Source organism: Artemia franciscana, chromosome 14 (genome assembly GCF_032884065.1).
Source record: "Artemia franciscana chromosome 14, ASM3288406v1, whole genome shotgun sequence".
Lineage (NCBI taxonomy): Eukaryota > Metazoa > Arthropoda > Branchiopoda > Anostraca > Artemiidae > Artemia > Artemia franciscana.
Window position 1 is genome coordinate 8,558,845 of NC_088876.1, and position 17,856 is coordinate 8,576,700.

The following is a 17,856-nucleotide window of genomic DNA, read 5'->3' on the forward strand; positions in this document are numbered from 1 at the left end:
ATAGTAATGGTTATTATGAAGTGTACAGATGTTTTCAGGGGGAATTTTTCACCTTGGGTGGGGGTGGATCAGGGGGAGGTGGTTACATGGGAGGGCCTTTTCATGGAGTAATTTTTCATGAGGTAAGAGAATTTCCATGAAGGGGGTGCAGGATTTTCTAGCATTATTTTGTATAATGCTTTTATTGTTTTAAAAAGTAGAGTTGTGACAAAGAGTCAAACTTTAGCGTAAAGAGCGGGCTTTTGCGGAGGGGACAATCCCTTTCGTATACGGAATAATTTTTGTTCGTTTTAAGTTTTAATGTCGCTTCTTACTTGGAGTTGAAATAAAAACTTTTTTTTATTATTTAATTATATACTGAATCTAAAGCTTCTTCATAATCTTTAAAACTAAGGACTAAAATGTGCCTTGGCCTTTTTAGTTGTAAAACGAGCAAAAGCATTCTATTATTAACAACTTCCCAACCAAAGCATGACGTGGCATTTTTTTTTATCATTAGCCGTACTCCCTGCCTATAGACCCCATCCTCCGTGCCTGAGTGATTATTTCATCTAATTGTTCACAGTATTTCTAATTTATATATTCAAATACATTTATACATTCTAATTCAATATATTCTAAATATTTCTATTTCATCTAATTGTATTTTTCCTACCTCTTAGATATAAATTTCTAAAACTTCTAACAAGTCCAGTTCAGATCGTCTGAATTCGTCAATCAGATTGTCAATACGAAGATACTTCCCCTCTTGCAACATTTCAGATTGCAATTTTAATGTAATTTAAAGCATTAAAATTATTATGGGAATTATTGTTTCAATCATTAGTACTGGTTCTCAAGGCTGGCGAAGCGTTCTAGCTGGCTAAGAACCGGACAGGAAGAAGCCCCTGGAATTTCCAACTGAATGATGGCTTTGTGCGATTCTGGACCCATCTTGGTCATAAAATGGTTTTCCAAACTTGGAGACACTACCATAAGCAAGAGTCAGATCCTTAACAAGCAATATCAAGTATATTACATCCGGCGCATTATATATTCGTGCTTATAAACATTATACTACTATGAGGAGGGAGACTATAATAGGAAACTTATCTAGGAATAGGTGTTTAGACCCAAACAAGTCTACCAAAACAAACGGAATTCAGAGAAAATATGCCTTAATATGGATTCAGCGCAATGCAGTATCATTTACTGGATTCATCCTCTGGTGGGTTCACAGTCATCATCATCATTAAGCAAGTCGTAGAAGATCCACGCTGATGCCACTATGAGAACAAGCTTGCAGGATTTCCCTCTCGCTGAGAATGACATTAGTTGTATTTTAATACGAACTTGTTCCAATTAGCATCGATATTTTTTTTCATATCAGAGGGCGAAACTTTTTCGAAATTTTTGTTTTTAATCATTATTATTATGATTATCTTTGTAATATAAACAGCAAAGAGGTTATCAAGAACTTTAAATTAGAAGCCATAAAAATACGAAAATTAGACCCAGTTAGACTTGCACATGAATGAATCTAATTTTTTGGTTAGATAATTCTATCCTCTAAAATTAATTTAGGCATTTTTGGACACTGAATCTGAGTGGTCAACATGCTCAAGCTGCAAAAAAGGCCTTTGAAACCAAACTGACTATTTGGAAGACCTAAGAGACCCCCTGCCGACGAATATGTGGTTTTTTTTTCAGGGTTACCACTGACGTGAACGTAAACTTTGGCCTTGTTACGAATTGTTGTTATTACTACCATTCACTGGAAGCTTTTTTCTAGGTTCTACCACTTGGAAATTTCATTCATTTGATTTTATTTATTAATTTTTGGCGGGTTTATTGCCAAATCGGCCATAATCCGATTACATTTAATTTTATCAAACAGTTCGTGGTAACGAACTGTAGTAAGGAGCGACCCCGGCTCAATAGTAACCAAAACTCTAAAAAATGGAATTTTGATACCAATAGCTACATCAAAAGAATTGCATTTTAATGCTGATTTTAAATATATAAGTTTCATCAAGTTTAGTCTTACCCATCAAAAGTTACGAGCCTGAAACAATTTGCCTTATTTTAGAAAATAGGGGGAAACACCCCCTAAAGGTCATAGAATCTTAACGAAAATTACACCATCCAATTCAGCATATCAGAGAACCCGACTGTACATGTTTCAAGCTCCTATTTACAAAAATGTGGAATTTTGTATTTTTTGCCAGAAGGCAGATCACAGATGCGTGTTTATTTGTTTGGTTTTTTTTCCAGGGGTAATCATGTCGACCCAGTGGCCCTAGAATGTTGCGAGAGGGCTCATTCTAACGGGAATGAAAAGTTCTAGTGCCCTTTTTAAGTGACCAAAAAAATTGGAGGGCACCTAGGCCCCCACCCACGCTAATTATTTTCCCAAAGTCAACGGATCAAAATTCTGAGATAGCCATTTTATTCAGCGTAGTCGAAAAACCTTATAACTATGTCTTTGGGGACGACTTACTCCCCCACAGTCCCCGTGGGAGGGGCTACAAGTTACAAACTTTGACCAGGGCTTACATATAGTAATGGTTATTGGGAAGTGTACAGACGTTTTCAGGGGAATTGTTTGGTTGGGGGAGGGTTTGAGAAGAGGGGGATATGAGATACGGGGGAAGAAAATTTCCATGAAGGGAGCGCAGGATTTTCTAGCATTATTAAAAAAAAACAATGAAAAAATAAATATGGAAAAGTTTTTTTCAGCTGGAAGTAAGGAGCAGCATTAAAACTTAAAACGAACAGAAATTATTACGCATATGAGGGGCTCACCTCCTCCTAATACCTCGCTCTTTACGCTAAGTATTCTTAGTAATTTCAACTATTTATTCTACGGCTTTTGTGATTCAGGGGTCATTCTTAATGAATTGGGACAAAATTTAAGCTTTAGTGTAAAGAGTGCGGTACTAACGAAGGGGTGAACCCGCTCATATATGTAATAAAAACATGAGAATACAAAAGTTCGTTACGTAGGCTAATTTATAAGTACGTATATCTTTTACTAATAAAAACATACGTAAAAAATTAAAAGTTCTAGTTGCCTTTTTAAGTAACCAAAAAATCGGAGGACAACTAGGCTGCCTCCCCCGCTCTTTTTTTCTCAAAATCATTCGATCAAAACTATGAGAAAGCCATTTAGCCAAAAAAAAAATATGCAAATTTCGTTTTAATTATTCCTATGCGGAGAGCCAAAATCAAAACATGCATTGATTCAAAAACGTTCAGAAATTAAATAAAAAAAAAACAAGTTTTTTTAACTTAAAGTAAGGAGCGACATTAAAACTTAAAACGAACAGAAATTACTTCGTATATGAAAGGGGCTGCTTCCTCATCAACGCCCCACTCTTTACGCTAAAGTTTGACTCTTTCTCTCAATTCTTCTTTTTAAAACAGTAAAAAACTTTAGCGTAAAGAGCGGGGTGTTGATGAGAAAGTAGCCTCTTTCATATACGAAGTAATTTCTGTTCGTTTTAAGTTTTAATGTCGCTCCTTACTTTCAGTTAAAAAAACTTGTTTTTTTTTTATTTGAATTTAGATTTTAAACTTACTCATCACTTGCTTGTGAAACAGATATCCTTTGGACGCTTGCTTCCTGTCGCAGCTGTAAAACTTGCTTCCGCATTGACTGTATTTGCGCCATTACACTTGCGGCTAGCTTTGCGTCGTCCAGTTTTGTAGATTGTCGTTCTCTTCTATAACACGAGTTGGAATGCCTCAGTATTTGTTTATCACTTGTTGATTCCAAAAGTACTGAATCTCTTTGCCGCAAGTTTTATTTTAGGGAGAATTTTTAAGGACAGACGCGCATGAATTTCTAAACACTCCTGGAATTTCAGAGAGAGTTGAAAAAAAGCTTTGTTTAATAGTTTGGGTAAATTTTACCTATCCTGTTCGTAAAAAAAATTAAGATTAAATATATTTTAATTAGTCTATTGGGTAAGCTTCATTATTTACGGGATTTTCCTCAATCCCGTTTCAATTTCCTTCAATATTTACGGGATTTTCTATCCCGTTAGCTTCATTATTTGATAAAACTCTTTCAACTGACATAAATCTGCGAGTCTACCCTATGACAAGGGCGAGAAACTTGTGAGGAAGAAACTAAAAAAAATAAACTGACTGAACTAATTTTGCAAACAAAAGAGAAAACAGATGGAAAAAATACATCGAAAAACACGAAAAAAACAGGATACCACATGATAAACTTGCACAGCCAACATTCTATGGGCTAGATTTTATTTTTCAGGATTGCTATGGATAATGCAACCAAGGTGAAAATAACGACTGATTATGCCACATTGCTGCTCTAGGCCAGCAAAACAGAGAGTTATGTCAGTTTCATGGCTGTGATTACTTAAGAAAACCTTTACGCTGCCTAAGCAAAGACTAATGTGGGCTCTCTGCATTATTATTATTATGTTTTTTTTCTGTTTTTTAACAAGCAAATTCCTAGGGAAGGTTGATTCTTTTTTCAATAAGCAAAAGCTGATTTTTTCAAAAATTAGCCAAGGTTTTTAGACCATTAGCTTCTGATGGGTAACATTAAATTTAATGGGTCTTACGTATTTAGAACCGGTATAGAAAGCCAATTCTTTCTTTTTATCTATTGTTATGGAAATTCTTAAGAGTCTCGGTAACTATTTGGTCGAATCACTCCTAACTTATAGTTCGTTACCTCGAATTGTTTGATGACGTATGCAGAATTACAAAAGAAATATAGCTAAACTAGCTGTTGGGGTGGCGCTTCGCGCCACCCCAACACCTAGTTGGTGGGGCGCTTCGCGCCCCCCCAAGCCTCCCCGCGCGCGTAAGTTGTTACGCGCCATATTAGTTTTTTTGTAGTTTTTACCTTTTTTAGTTTTTTTCTTCTTTTGTATTAATGCTAAAGCCAAGGTTCAAACCTGGAGCCTCTCGGACCTAGAACCTGAAACATAACGCTTTACCAACTCAGCTACTTCGGCGTGAATACATTCGTTTTGAGCAGCTTCCTCGGGTGTTGCCATTGTAGGTTCTTCAGTCATTTTACAATTAGAAATTTCTCTTTCAACGGTCTTCTTACAATTAAAAATTTGTCTTTGAACGATATTCTTAAATACCTGTGTCCTGGTCGTCATTTATATTCCCTGTGTCCCGGTCGTCATTTGTGTCCCGGTATCCCAGTCTGTAATTTCTCTTTGAGTGTCCCGGTCGTTATTTATATTCCCTCTGTCCCGGTCGTCATTTGTGTCCCGGTCTGTAATTTCTCTTTGAGTGTTTTTTCTTTTTAGTATTTTTTAGTTTTTTACATTTTTTCTTTTTTCAGTTTTCTTTTTCTTCTTTATTTTTCAGCTTCACTATGAAATACATATCGCCGAACCTTTGTTTTTTTAACTAAAATCTGGTAGGCATTGATGACCTTATCCAAGTCAAAATCCCAAACCCAATCATCATCGCTATCATTTTCAGTTTTGATATGTTTTGACTCTCGCTGTCCAGGTGGATCTTCATCTAACTGCGCGGTTTTGCGTTCTTTAGCCTCAAGCCTGTTTCCTTGCTGTTCTTTTGATTCCTCGGCACGCTTTCTTTTCTGACTTTCTCTATCAGCAGCAAGTTTTTTAGCATAGACTCTTTGAGCATCTTCATCGGCTTTTGCCATTGTAAGTTCATCAGTCATTTTAAACTTAAACATTAATAGATTTCTACGTGAACATATATGTCTTAAATATCTTTAATGACGTCACCGTCATAGCAAAAATGACGACAACTAACTTCATGACGTCAGTCGACACAGAAACATGACGTCACCTGACAGACAGACACACAGACAGACAACTTATTTTTATATATATAGATATAAAATACCAAGCATAATCGGAGTACTTACAAAAGGCGTTTTAAACAGTTTTGTAACACTTTTAGGACGAAAACGTAAGTTTACGATTGTTCAAAATGAACAAATTAGACCATAAAATAAGATCAAGAGAACGACTTGGGAAACGCAAAATTCACGATGGGAGAACATGAGCCCTCGAGCATTAAATATGACAAACATAATCCAACCAAGAAAAGCAAAGGCATTCACAAAAAGTATGAAGTAATGATAAACGAAAACAGAGAACAAAGAAATAGAGTAGTTGCGAAAAAAACGATTGCTACGAGTCAAAAACCAAAGTGAAGAACAAAGAAATATGCGATTAGAAGATAAGTGGAGGCGAGAATTATAAGTGACACCGAGAAAAAGAATGTGACAAAAATAAAAGTGAAAAACAAAGAATCGTTCAATTAGCAGACACACGAGAGCGAGCATTAGAACGTTTCAAAAATGAAAGTGAAGAACAAAGAATTGTGCTGTTAGGAAACAAGCGGCAGGGAAACTCAAAATTTCCTCAAAGAATGAGTCAAAATGAAAGTGAAAAAAAAAGAAATATTGCATTAGAAGAGCAACGCCATTGCAATGTTTGATGCCAAAAAAATGGTGTAAAACCCAGTTCGAACCCACAAAGATGCCTTAAACTACGCAAGTGCTAATTACAAGTCATTGGGTCCCTACAACGTTGTATGTATTCACTTTGTAGGCCTCCATTTTTCTGAGGAAAGCATAGCAAATAAAGATATTTCATTTGGAGGTTGCTGCTTACTTCGTCGAATTACATAGCATTAAACTTAATGAATTATATATGATTAGAATAGTACAAAGAGCCAATTCTTTCTATGTATCTACTGTTATCAAAATACCCTTTTTTAGAGTTTTGGTTATTATTAGGCCGAGTCGCATCTGACTTACAAACTGTTACCCCACAATATTTGATGACACATGTAAAATCAAAATAGAAAAATGGCTAAGCATAAAACACCAAATGTAATGAGTCTATTTACGAAAGATGTTTTCAACAGTTATATCAAACAGTTCGTGGTAACGAATTGTAGTAAGGAGCGACCCGGCTCAATAGCAACCGAAACTCTAAAAACTGGAATTTTGATACCACCATCAGATTCAGCATATCACAAAACCCTATTGTAGAAGTGTACCAATAGTTGCATCAAAAGAATCGCATTTTAATGCTGATTTTAAATATATAAGTTTCATCAAGTTTAATCTTATCCATCAAAAGTTACAAGCCTAAAAAAATTTGCCTTATTTTAGAAAATAGAAGGGAAACCCCTTAAAAGTGATAGAATGCTGTACAAACATCACACCATCAGATTCAGCGTATCACAAAACCCTATTGTAGGAGTTTCAAGCTCCTATCAAAAAAAATGTGGAATTTTGCATTTTTTGCCAGAAGACAGATCACGGATGCTTGTTGTTGTTGTTTTTTGTTTTTTTTCAGGGGTGATAATATCGACTCAACGGTCCTAGAATGTCGCGAGAGGTCTCATTCTAACGGAAATTAAAAGCTCTAGTGCTCTTTTTAAGCGACCAAAAAATTGGAGGGCCTCTAGGCCCCCTCCCACGCTCATTTTCCCCCAAAGTCACCGGATCAATATTCTGAGATAGCCATTTTATTCACCATAGTCGAAAAACCTATTAACTATGTCTTTGAGACCGACTTACTCCCCCACAGTCCCCGTGGGATGGGCTGCAAGGTAAAAACTTCGACTAGTGTTTACATATAGTAATGATTATTGGGAAGTGTACAGACGTTTTCACAGGTATTTTTTAGGTTTGGGGGGGAGTTTGAAATGGGGTTACGTGGGAGGATTTTTCCATGGAGGAATTTGTCATGGGGGAAAAGAATTTCAATGAAAGGGGCGCATGATTTTCTAGCATTATAAAAAAAAAATAATGAAAAATAAATATTGAAAGTTTTTTCAACTGAAAGTAAGGAGCAGCATTAAAACTTAGAACGAACAGAAATTATTACTCATATGAGTGGTTCACATCCTCGTAATACCTTGCTCTTTACGCTAAAGTATTTTTAGTGATTTCAACTATTTATTCTACGGCTTTTGTGATTCATGGGTCATTCTTAAGGAATTGGGACATAATTTAAGCTTTAGTGTAAAGAGCGAGGTAAAGACGAAGGGATAAACCCCCTTCATATACGTAATTAAAACATACAAATATAGAAGTTCGCTACGTAAGTCAATTGGTAAGTTACGTATAGGATGAAAACGTTCGTAAAAAATTAAAAGTTCTAGTTGCCTTTTTAAGTAATCAAAAAATTGGAGGGCAACTAGGCCTCCTCCCCCGCTACTTTTTTTCTCAAGATCTTCCGATTAGAACTACGAGATAGCCATTTAGCCAAAAAAAAATAATATGCAAATTTAGTTTTAATTATTTCTGTGCGGTGAGCCAAAATCAAACATGCATTAATTCAAAAACGTTCAGAAATTAAATAAAAAAAACAATTTTTTTCAACTGAAAGTAAGGAGCGACATTAAACTTAAAACGAACAGAAATTTTTCCGTATAGTAAAGGGGTTGTCCCCTCCTCAACACCTTGCTCTTTACGCTAATTTTTTTTTATGGTTTAAAAAAAGTAGAGTTGTGACAAAGATTCAAACTTTAGCGTAAAGAGTGAGGTGTTAAGCAGGGGACAACCCTTTACTATATGGAATAATTTCCGTTCGTTTGAAGTTTTAATGTCACTCCTTACTTTCAGTTAAAAAAAACTTTTTTTTTTATTTAAATATCTAAAGGACACAAACTTAAATTAAGAATTGCTCAAAATGAACAAAAAGAGCAGGAGTAGACTGGAGAAATGTAAATTCACAATGGGTGAAATTGAACAACCTAGACCAACAAGTGTGATAAGACCAATCCGAGCAGCTATGACAAAAGACATTGAAAAAATGTCTGAAGTAACAATAAACAAAAATGAAGAACAAAGAAATATGTGGTAAGAATGCTTGCGAAATCATTGCTTGACAACGAGTCAAGAACGAAAGAGAACAACTAAGAAATATGCGGATAAAATGTAAGTGGCAACGAGAATTACAACGAGTCAAAAATGAAAGTGAATAACAAACAAATATTTGGTCACAATGCATGTGATAACAATGATCATAACGAATCAAACATGAAATTGAAGAGCAAGGAAATATGTGGCTAAAGGATATGTGACAGAGAGAACAAAAAACGCGGTTACAAGCAGCAGCGAGAAGTACAAGCGACAGCAAGAATCAGATCGTCTCAAATATGAAAGTGAAGAACAAAGAATTGTAAGGTTAATCCAAGGAAATGAAAATATACCAACTGAAAGTAACCTGAATATTTAATAATGATATTAGTACCTGTTAAATTAGACTTGAATGTGCAATTTAACTGTTATTCATTTTAAGATTTTTGGTTCATCTATATCAATATCTACTATTTTTATGTTTGTAAGATCATTTATCTTAGTCTTGGCTGGGTCTAGGTTTCATTTATTCTTTCTTAGTAATTGCTGGTCGTTTGAGGTTGAATTATTACAAGACTATTTTTCTGCTGGTATTAAGTTTAATATGGCTCTTTACTTTTCTTTGAAAACGTCTTTTACTGAAAATTCTATCAAAAATTTCCTATTGGTTATTTTTGGTTGATAAATTTTTATGACTGGTAAATATAATGAATATTTTTTTAGTTTTCCACGTCTTCAACTTAAGGCTTAAAACGTCATATTCTTTTATATTAGTTATAATTAGTACCTTTTGATTTACTCAAACATTCCCCCTAACATCGCCTCTAAGCTTCAACTAAATGTAATTAACCATTCCTGACATATTGCAAATACGCTGTTTTGACGACCGGGAGTAACATAGTGTCTTTTGATCGAGCTCAAAATCTTTCTCAAAATGTCTGGAAATTTCAACTATAGTTTCAATATCAGTTGAAAGTTTCAACTATATTTGAGATATTTTGATTTTGCGCACAATTGCACCAGGATTACCGTCTTTTGAATGATGCGTTGATCTTTACTTCCCTTTTGAGAATTTGAGTTTCCTCGGTTCATTTTAGTCAATTAGGATATAAATAAAGTATTTACAGCATTATTAGATGCATCTACTCGTTTGATTTTATCTTTTATCTCAACTGATTCTTTTTTTTTGGCTTTAGTTTAACCTTGATTGTAAGAATTTAAAACAACGATCTTATGTGTAGTTACACCAGGATTTAACTTTTTCGCCTGATGTTGCGTATTCTGCACTCTTGTAAATAAGAGTTTCCTCTTTTTTTTATTGCACCATTTTTTTATTATTACACCTCTTTATTTTTGTATTCCTCTTTTTTTATTATACTTGCACCAGGATTTAACTTTTTCATCTGATGTTGCATATTCTGCACTCTTGTCAATGAGAGTTTCCATTTTTTTTCTACACCGTTTTTTTATTATTACACCTGTTTATTTTTTTATTCCTCTTTTTTTTATTGCACCATTTTTTTATTATTACACCTCTTTATTTTTGTATTTCTCTTTTTTTATTATAGTTGCACCAGGATATAACTTTTTCGTCTGATGTTGCATGTTCTGCACTCTTGTCAATAAAAGTTTCCTCTTTTTTTATTACATCATTTTTTTTTTATTATTACACCTCTGTTTTTTTATTCATCTTTTTTTCATTATAGTTACACCAGGATTTAACTTTTTTGTCTGATGTTGCGTATTCTGCACTCTTGTCAATAAGAGTTTCCTGTTTTTTTGTTTTTTTTTATTACGAGCAGGTTCATAGAAATTGGCTGCTTTATTGTTTTCAACTTGTTTACTTTTACGATGAAGGTTAAAATTTATCCTTAAGTTTAAGTGTTAAGTTTTATTGGTACTGTTTTCCTCAGTCACTGACGCATTTGACAAGCTAGATTATAGTCTTTAGTTTTGTGGTTATCTACTGACTTTAGCCGAGGGTTTGAAATCTTTCCACTTTGTTGTACTTTAGTTTCTTTTAAAATTACATCATTTTTTATGCACATTAGCCTTGGTAGAGTGGTTTAGAGTGTCTTTATGTTTATTATTGAATTTAATTGGTTCTGCATTTTCTTCTGAAAATGTTTTGCTGTCAGGCATTTTGCGAGCGCTACCTTCCTCGCTCAAAGACACAGCTGTTGCATTTAATAATAAAATTTGGTCTTTAAGGGGTTTATGAACGGGCCTCCCTAGTTTACTGTCATCAGATAATCGTTTTTTGCACTTAAACATTGGCTTATCGCTAGAAATATCAGAGTCATAGCTTCGTAGAGATTATTTGCGGTCTATGGGTGCCTTCACGGGCTCGATTTCCTGGGACAACTTGACGCAGGCAAAGGGTGAGGATTTTCCTGCAAGAGTTTTGTGGAAATTTCAGGTTTTGCCTCTATTACACCATTATGTGTTTTTATATTCTTTTTCTTAAAGTTTGTTGATTAAAAATAGTGAAACCACGTTTGGTCCCCATCGAAGTTCGTGGTAACTAACTGTAGTAAGGAGCGACCCGGCTCAATAGTAACCGAACTCTAAAAAATATAATTTTGATACCAATAGTTACATCAAAAGAATTGGATTTAAATGCTGAATTTAAATATATAAGTTTCATCAAGATTAGTCGTACGCATCAAAAGCTACGAGCCTGAGAAAATTGCCTCATTTTAGAAAATAGGGAGAAACACCACCTAAAAGTCGTACAATCTTAACGAAAATCACACCATCAAATTCAACGTATCAGAGAACCGTATTGTAGAAGTTTCAAGCTCCTATCAACAAAAATGTGGGATTTCGTATTTTTTGCCAGAAGACAGATCACGGACGCGTGTTATTTGGTTTTTTTTTCCCAGGGGTGATCGTATCGACTCAGTGGTCCCAAAATGTCGTGAGAGGGCTCATTGTGGGAGGGCTCATGTGTGGGAGGATCCTTTCATGGGGGAATTTGTCGTAGGGGAAGAGAATTTCAATGAAGGGGGCGCAGGATTTTCTAGTATTATGTAAAAAAAAAAAATGAAAAAATAAATATGATTTTTTTTTTCAACAGAAAGTAAGGACAGCATAAAAACTTAAAACTAACAGATATTATTACGCATATGAGGGGTTCACCTCCTCCTAATACCTTGCTCTTTACACTAAAGTATTTTTAGTAATTTCAAATATTTATTCTACGGCCTTTGTGATTCAGGGGTCATTCTTAAGGAATTGGTACAAAATTTAAGCTTTAGTGTAAAGAGCGAGGTATTGACGAGGGGCTGAACCCCTTCATATACGCAATAAAAACATATGAATATAGAAGTTCGTTACGTAAGTTAATTGGTAAGTTCCGTATATTTTTTACTAATGAAAATGTTCGTAAAAAATTAAAAGTTCTAGTTGCCTTTTTAAGTGATCAAAAAATTGGAGGGCAGCTACACCTTCTCCCTCGCTCGTTTTTTCTCAAAATCTTCAGATTAAAACTATGAGAAAGTCATTTAGCCAAAAAAAATATGAATATGTAAATTTCGTTTAATTATTTATGTAGGGAGAGCCAAGATCAAAACATGCATTAATTCAAAAATGTCCAGAAATTAAATTAAAAAAACAAACTAGTTTTTTCAACTGAAAGTAAGGAGCGACATTAAAACTTAAAACGAACAGAAATTACTTCGTATATGAAAGGGGCTTATCCTCCTCAACGCCCCTCTCTTTACGCTAAAGTGTTTTACTTTTAATTAAGAAAAAAAAGTCAAACTTTAGCGTTAAGAGCGGGGCGTTGAGGAGGAAAAGCCCCCTTCATACACGGAGCAATTTCTGTTCGTTTTAAGTTTTAATGTCGCTCCTTACTTTCAGTTGAAAAAATTTGTTTCTTTTTTATCTAATTTTCCTTAAAAGCTCGGTTCACAGAGTGATGAAGCTTCTTGTCCACTCTTTCCTTCGTGGTAAATCATCCAAGGCCTTCATACGAAATAAAGAAGGACAGTAACACCCGAGACCGGAAGGACAAATGATTTAAGATAGAATATAAAGTAGATTGTCTTATTCATGAATTATATTGAAATGAGACTGAGCTAAAGTTCATTTGTGCACTTTATTACTAATTCAATTTGTAAATAAAGAAAAGTCGTTAATCATCTTGAGTTTAAACCATTACTTTATTTTCAAAAGAGTAAGACAGTCCCTTCAACGATGTTGACTAAATGAACAAACACCACTGCTTAGGAATAAGCGCCTGCTATTACAATGTACTTCTAAACTGCAACAAGGTGCCAATCCTGCACGATTGATCAGCTGTGGTCTTCTATTAAAACAGAGAGAAAACCTTCCTTTGATTTAGGTTCAAACACCGCGGAACTGATTTACTTGTAGCCTAAACAGTTTGTAAATCACAATAAAACCTATCAAAGTTTTATAAATTAGGACGATTGGCATAGCGAGATCGTTATATCTACTCCCTTTTAACTAGCAAGTGTGTATGTATTTATAACTTTTTCCTTGAAAACAGCTCCATTTTTTTTTTAATTTGGCTATCTGGGATACCTCGGACTCGTTTTCTAATTTAGGAGACACACCTTCCATGTAAATAACGTCACATCTCTATAGGACTCTTCTTGAGGAAATCCTCATGCAAGAATTCTATTAAATGAAGACAAAAATAAACTTATTTGTCTGGAGACAAAAAAGAATTCATTCTAAATAACAATTGCAGAAACAATCCTTAAAACCCCTTGAAATACTCGAACAGTTTATTAGTCAATCAAAAGATTGAAGTTATTTTGGTGTCTATGAAGGATGAACAGGAAAAGGAAATTTAATTCCAGTCATAAAAAAATTGCCAAAGTGCTTAATTAAATTGAAGTTTCAATTAGTAATGAAGTGTAAAACGGACATAAATCATTGTCAATAAACAAATAAACGGAATTTATAATAATTAATCAAGTTAAACTGAAAACAAACTATGCTACAGGAAGTAAAAGGAAACAAGCAAACACCCCTTTAAATTTGTACAGACCAAAACGTCATTTATATTTTACTGAAAACTAAATAGATGTAAATATTTTTTGTTGTTGTCTGTGGCAGGATTCGAACCTGCGATATCCGGACTAAGTCCGATGCACATACCGCTGTGCTACAATAAATATTTTTTCTTGTATAACATTAAGAAATACAAAACTTCTGAGACTTTCAGGATTGAATACAAATATATATAAAACTTTCAATCTGCATTTCATTAGATCTTTCAAATAATCTTGGTTAATTGGATTTCTTTTTCTGTTATTGTTGTTGTTATAATAAAAACTCACAACCTAAAATAACAAATTATTTTCAGTAAAGTGTAAATGACGTCACAGTCCTTACCAGGCATGGGGGAGCTCACCCCCTCTTGTTTGTTGTAGTCTATATTTGTTTCAAGTTGAATCTGATTATTTATTGTAATTTCTGTTATTCTTCGGTGTCAGTTGTTTCCTGATCAGGCACGTACGCAGGAATTTTTTTCGGATGGAGGTCCCAAAACCTTCGAAACAGCAGATATAAAATAGCAATTTTTTATTCAGTAATGCAAAAAGTACATATATCGGAAAATACAGATTAACTCTAATCTGTAGTATTGTAGCGGATGGGGGGAAGAAGTCAGAAGTCTCAAAGGTACGTTTTAGGCTCAGGTTATGTTCATAGCGATTTAGAACCAGTGATTAATCTATTATATCCCATTGAAAGGGAAATTTTAGGGTAACAGTTCAATATGGGTGCTGTGGGGGGTAGTTCTTCTATTGCAAAAACGTAGATTTTAATGAAAAATGATAGTTTCCAAAATTGATCCATTAAAAGCTTTACTTTATCCTGAAAAGGGGGGATAAACGCCCTAATATCAAGGATAATTCTATTTTGCTGTGGAAAGCAAACTCTCTTTACAAAAAAATAACAGTGCAATTTCTAATCAAACAGTTCGTGGTAACGAACTGTAGTAAGGAGCGTTCCGGCTCAATAGTAACCAAAACTCTAAAAAATTAAATTTTGATATCAATAGCTACATCAAAAGAATCGCATTTTAATGCTGATTTTAAATATATAAGTTTCATCAAGTTTAGTCTTAGCCATCAAAAGTTACGAGCCTGAGAAAATTTGCCTTATTTAGGAAAATAGGGGGAAACACCCCCTAAAAGTCGTAGGATCTTGACGAAAATGAAACCATCAGATTCAGCGTATCAGAGAACCCTACTGTAGAAGTTTCAAGCTCCTATCTACAAAAATGTGGAATTTTGCATTTTTTGCCCGAAGACAAATCACGGGTGCGTGTTTATTTGTTTGTTTTTTTTTTTTTTTTTTTTCCCAGGGGCCATCGTATCGACCAAGTGGTCCTAGAATGTCGCAAGAGGGCTCATTCTAACGGAAATGAAAAGTTCTAGTGCCCTTTTTAAGTGACCAAAAAAATTGGAGGGCATCTAGGCCCCCTCCCACGCTCATTTTTTTCCCAAAGTCAACGGATCAAAATTTTGAGATAGCCATTTTGTTTAGCATAGTCGAAAATCATAATAACTATGTTTTTGGGGATGACTTACTCCCCCACAGTCCCTGGGGGAGGGGTTGCAAGTTACAAACTTCAACCAGTCTTTACATATAATAATGGTTATTGGAAAGTGTACAGACGTTTTCAGGGGGATTTTTTTGGTTTTGGGGGTAGGGTTGAGGGAGGGGGCTATGTGGGAGGATCTTTCCTTGGAGAAATATGCCATGGGGGAAAAAAATTCAATGAAAAGGGCGCAGGACGAATCTGGTCACGTTAGAAAAAAACGTCAAATTAAGAGCTTAATATACAATGCTGGGTGTTCGGAGCCTCTCTATTATGGAGTATAATTTGAAAATAACACAACTATACGAGCGATAAAACATATATACCACAACCATAACTACTGCTAAGAGATAACACAACTATAAAGCGAAAACAGGTGAAAACTAACGGGAAAATAAACGAACTAAGAGGTGGAAGGGGCCCAGAGAAAAACTATAATCCTTTTTCAATTTTGAGCCTAACTTCCGCAAAGGAGTAATAATGTCAGAAGCCCCGAAATACCGAATTATTTTCTTTTCAAACAGTTCGTGGTAAGGAACTGTAGTAAGGGGCGACCCGGCTCAATAGTAAACGAAACTCTAAAAAACGGAATTTTGATGCTAAAAGATACATCAAAAGATTCGAATTTTTACGCTGATTCTAAATATTAAGTTTCAATTAATTTAGTCTTTGTCATCAAAAGTTACGAGCCTGAGAAAATTTGCCCTATTTTGGAAAAAAGGGGGAAACATCAATTAAAAGTCATAGAATCTTAACGAAAATCACACTATCGCATTCGGTATATCAGAGAACTCTATAGCAAAAATTTCAAGCTCCTATCTAAAAAATGTGGAATTTTGTATTTTTTGCCAGAAGACAAATCACGGGTGCGTGTTTATTTATTTGTTTTTTGTTTTTTTTTTTTCCCCAGGGGTCATCTTATCGACCAAGTGGTCCTAGGATGTCGCGAGAGGGCTCATTCTAACGGAAATGAAAAGTTCTAGTGCCCTTTTTAAGTGACCAAAAAATTGGAGGGCAAATAGGCCCCCTCCCATGCTCATTTTTTTCCAAAAGTCAACAGATTAAAATTTTAAGATAGCCATTTTGTTCAGCATAGTCGAAAACCATAATAACTATGTCTTTGGGAATGACTTACTCCCCCACAATCCCTGAGGGAGGGGCTGCAAGTTACAAACTTTGACCAGTGTTTACATATAGTAATGGTTATTGGGAAGTGTACAGACGTTTTCATGGGGATTTTTTGGTTTGGGGGGTGGGGTTGATGGGAGAGGGCTTTGTGGGAGGATCTTTCCTTTGAGGAATATGTCACGGGGGAAGAAAAATTCAATGAAAAGGGCGCAGGATTTTCTAGCATTACTATAAAAAAAAACAATGAAAAAATAAACATGAAAACGTTTTTTCAAATGAAAGTAAGGAATAGCATTGAAATTTAAAACGAACAGAGATTATTACGCATATGAGGGGTTCTAAAAATACTTTAGCATAAAGAGCGAGGTATTTAGGAGGAGATAGATACCTCGCTCTTGATGCTAAAATATTTTTAGTGATTTCAACTATTTATTCTACGGCCTTTTTGATTCAGGGGTCATTCTTAAAGAATTGGGACAAAACTTACGATTTAGTGTAAAGAGCGAGGTATTAACGAGGGTACAAACCCCCTCGTACACATAATAAAAATATAAGAATATAAAAGTTTGTTACGTAAGTTAATTCTTAAGTTACGTATATTTTTTACTAATAAAAACGTTCGTTGAATATTAAAAGTTCTAGTAGCCTTTTTAAGTAACCGAAAAATTGGAGGGCAGCAAGGCCTCCTTCCCCACCCCTTATTTCTCAAAATCGTCAGATCAAAACTAAGAGAAAGCCATTTAGCCAAAAAAAATTAATATACTAATTTCATTTCAATAATTTATGTGCGGAGAGCCAAAATCAAAAATGCATTAATTCAAAAACTTTCAGAAATTAAATAAAAAAAACTAGTTTTTTTAACTGAAAGTAAGGAGCGACATTAAAACTTAAAACGAACAGAAATTACTCCGTATATGAAATGGGTTGTCCCCTCCGCAGTCCCACGCTCTTTACGCTAAAGTTTTTCATTGTTTTAAAAAGTAGAATTGTGGCAAAGAGTCAAACTTTAGCGTAAAGAGCGAGGGACTGCGGAGGGGACAACCCATTTCATATACGGAGTAATTTCTGTTCGCTTTAAGTTTTAATGTCGCTCCTTACTTTCAGTTAAAAAAACTAGTTTTTTTTTATTTAATTACTTCAAAGAAGGTAAAAATTTAGACAGAAAATGGGTTAATAATTGGGCAGTGACTTGACCGGGTAATTGCATGCTGTAAAATCCCCCAAAAAAGGCTTCACACATGTATTTAGATTCTTAACTAGACCTCCGTTGCCTGTGCAACGGGAAGTGTTGCAGCAACTGTGCCCTGTTCCT

The 17,856-nt window shown here is 34.8% G+C and overlaps 1 protein-coding gene and 1 long non-coding RNA gene across 2 annotated transcripts in view; one reads left to right on the forward strand and one right to left on the reverse strand.

The window, feature by feature from the left end:
• LOC136035280 (uncharacterized) overlaps positions 1–3,830 on the reverse strand; it is a 40,219-nt gene extending 36,389 nt beyond the window's left edge. Inside the window, exon 1 of the long non-coding RNA XR_010619386.1 lies at positions 3,561–3,830. This is a non-coding gene — a long non-coding RNA (uncharacterized LOC136035280). The remainder of the gene's footprint in view (positions 1–3,560) is intronic.
• LOC136035278 (uncharacterized) overlaps positions 1–17,856 on the forward strand; it is a 270,968-nt gene that overhangs the window by 31,662 nt on the left and 221,450 nt on the right. The window lies entirely within an intron of this gene.